A 2,725-nucleotide genomic window follows, 5' to 3' on the forward strand; every position below is an offset into this window, starting at 1 on the left:
GCCTTCCTGCTTTCCTTCCTCCCTTCCTTCTTTTCTTCCCTTCATATATTTCTCTCTTTGCTTTCTATATGGGGTCTCGCTGTGTTGCCCAGGCTGGTCTCAAACTCCTGAGCTCAAGGGATCCGCTCACTTTGGCCTCCCAGAGTACTAAGATTATAGGTGTGAGCCACTGTGCCCAGCCTAAAATTGTATTTGAACTTTGCCTTGATGAAAATATTTTAATTTTTTCTTTGTACTTTTCTTCTTCAAAAGATGCAAATTTTAATAGGCAAATTATGTTGCCACCCACTGCCCACCAAAAAAAAACCTACTGAGTAAAATTAGCACTCCAAGAAGACAGGTCATATTTATCTTGGGTCATTGATTACATTTTCCAAACTGCTACTTTGGGAAGGCACTTCAGCTTGAGAAGCACAATAACAAATACTAGATGGATGGATTGCTGGCTGGTTGGATGGATGGAAGAAGAGATGGATGGGAAAGAGCCTGGAGCTTAGAATCAGAAAGGCCTGGGTTTGAATCTTTGCTCTGCCACTTACTAGACTTAGGCAGGTCTTTTAACTTCTATAATATAGTTCTTGCATTAATAAAATGGAAATAATAGTACCTACCTCATTCTCGTAAGAGTTAAATGGTGTTCTGCGAGTCAAGTGCTTAAAACGCTTCTGGGACACATAATATACATTGAACAAATTGAGCTTCCACTATTGTTAGCTTTATTATCTGCAAAATGGGGAGAAAGCCTTAACCTGGCAGTGCTATGTAAGGACCAGATCAAAGACATTCTCTTCTTTTATGTGGTCTCTTTGTTAACTGTAGAGCACTGTGCAACTACTGTATGTGAGTGCTGTGAGCAGCGGTGCTGGAATTCATGAGGCCTGGGGAAGGAGTCAAGCTATATATAGTATGACTGGAGACAAACTCAGAGGTCCCCTAAGATCCCCATCCGTGGTAGGTGTTGACAGAAGAGGGCTGGACACGGCTGGGACAGAGAAGCAAACACTCACTGTGTGGCATTGACCTCAGTTGAGATGAGCATGTTGGGGCCCTTTAAGATGTCAGCATTGATCCACACGGGCCGCCGGACTTTGCCTTCCTCTGTCAGCCGCCGCAGGAGGTCCAGGGAGGGGCCCACGGCCTTGATGTTCTTGAAGTCCAGTTTGATGCCTGTGGGGAAACGGACAAGGGCTTGGGGAACTGGCGAAGGAACCAGGAAGATGTGACTCCCTGGGCAGAGAGCAGAGAGCGTGTGTGTGTGTGTGTGTGTGTGTGTGTGTGTGTGCGCGCGCTGTGGAGTCAGGGGAGGGTGGAAGGACAAGCACCACATCCCTGCAGGGTGTGGGGAAGGCCTTTCGAAGAGACAGAGCTAACTCAGAGAAGAAGGGCCTGCCTCTAGAGGAATTCCCATCTCCTGCGGGGAGGAAACAGAGGCCAGGTAGGGACCTGGGCTTGTGGCTGCTGCAGCTGCTGAAAAGGGGCTGTGGTTCCTGAGCAGGGTAGACTCAGAGGGTCCTAAACCACCAGAGCCTGTAGGGAGGTCACTCAGCGGCCGGGAAGGTGCATTTGAGTAGAGGAGGAAATCTCTGCAGAGGAAGGACCCGGTACTTTTCAGGGCGGTGAGGAGATGAGGCTGGGAAGATAGAGAGGGATGTTGAAAGCCAGGCCAAGATCATACTTTTTCCTGAGGACAATGGGGAGCCATGGAGGGTTAAAACAGAGGTGTGGCATGACAAAACTGGTGTTTTGAAAAGATTCCTCAGGGGCGTGTGTGTGTGTGTGGTCATGGTAGTCAAGGGAAGCCTGGAGGGGCTGAATTTGGGGCAGGAAGCCGGTGAGGAGGGAGGTCCTGGAGAGATACAATGTGGCTGCGACTAGATGGGGGCAGGGTTAAGGGTTAGGACTGGTGGATGCAGCAATTAAGTGGCTGTGAGGATGAGGGAGAGGGAGGCATTATGGTGACGCCTGGATTCTGACTGTGACTGGTGAAGGGGCGCAGAGGGGAAGGGTGGGGCTGGGCTTTGAACATGTTATGTCCAGTTCTGTGGACACAGGGGGAAGCACTCTGAGCATGCGTGACACTTTGCAGTTCACACTGTACTGCCCGCTGTCTCCCCTGTGTGTCCAGGAGAGAACACCAGGACCTGCACTGACACACTCCCCATCTCGCCTAGTCCTCACTGAGCCTGAGCATCTGTAACATTGTGATGAGAAAGCCAAGGCAGTGAGCACCTCGTGTCAGGGCTGGACTTGCTTCCCAGGGAGGGATCTCTGCACATGCTGCCCCAGGGCCAGAGGGCTGGGGGCCGGGGAGGGTTTCCAGAGAGACCCTTACCCTTTTGGAAAGAGCCCAGCACAGCATCCAGCCACTGCTCCAGTGTATTGTCGCTGTAGATAGCCGGGGGGTGTGCCATGATGGGAACTCCTGTCTCATTGGCTGTGCCGAGCCCTTCTACATTGACGTCAGCCTCCAGGACCGTGATGTTGCCTGTGGAAGAGGCAAAAACTCAGTTTCTTTTTTTAAAAACAGAAAACTTTTTTCTCATCATAAAAGCATTACAAATTACAGAACATTTGAGAAATACAGAAAAGCAGAAGAAGAGAAAAATATTCACCCACACTTCCATCATAGTTTCACATTCTGATGGATTTTCCTTCCATTTTTTTCTATGCATAGGTTTTTTTGGAGACAGAGTCTTGCTCTATCGCCCAGGCTGGAGTGCAGTGG

General features: G+C 49.7%; 1 protein-coding gene across 1 annotated transcript in view; it reads right to left on the bottom strand.

Annotated features, from left to right (window-relative positions):
• The window catches only part of FAM151A (family with sequence similarity 151, member A), a 20,214-nt gene that overhangs the window by 4,314 nt on the left and 13,175 nt on the right, over positions 1-2,725 (bottom strand). The window lies entirely within an intron of this gene.

The sequence above is a fragment of the Mandrillus leucophaeus genome, unplaced genomic scaffold (assembly GCF_000951045.1).
Source record: "Mandrillus leucophaeus isolate KB7577 unplaced genomic scaffold, Mleu.le_1.0 Scaffold14, whole genome shotgun sequence".
NCBI classification, from domain to species: Eukaryota; Metazoa; Chordata; class Mammalia; order Primates; family Cercopithecidae; genus Mandrillus; species Mandrillus leucophaeus.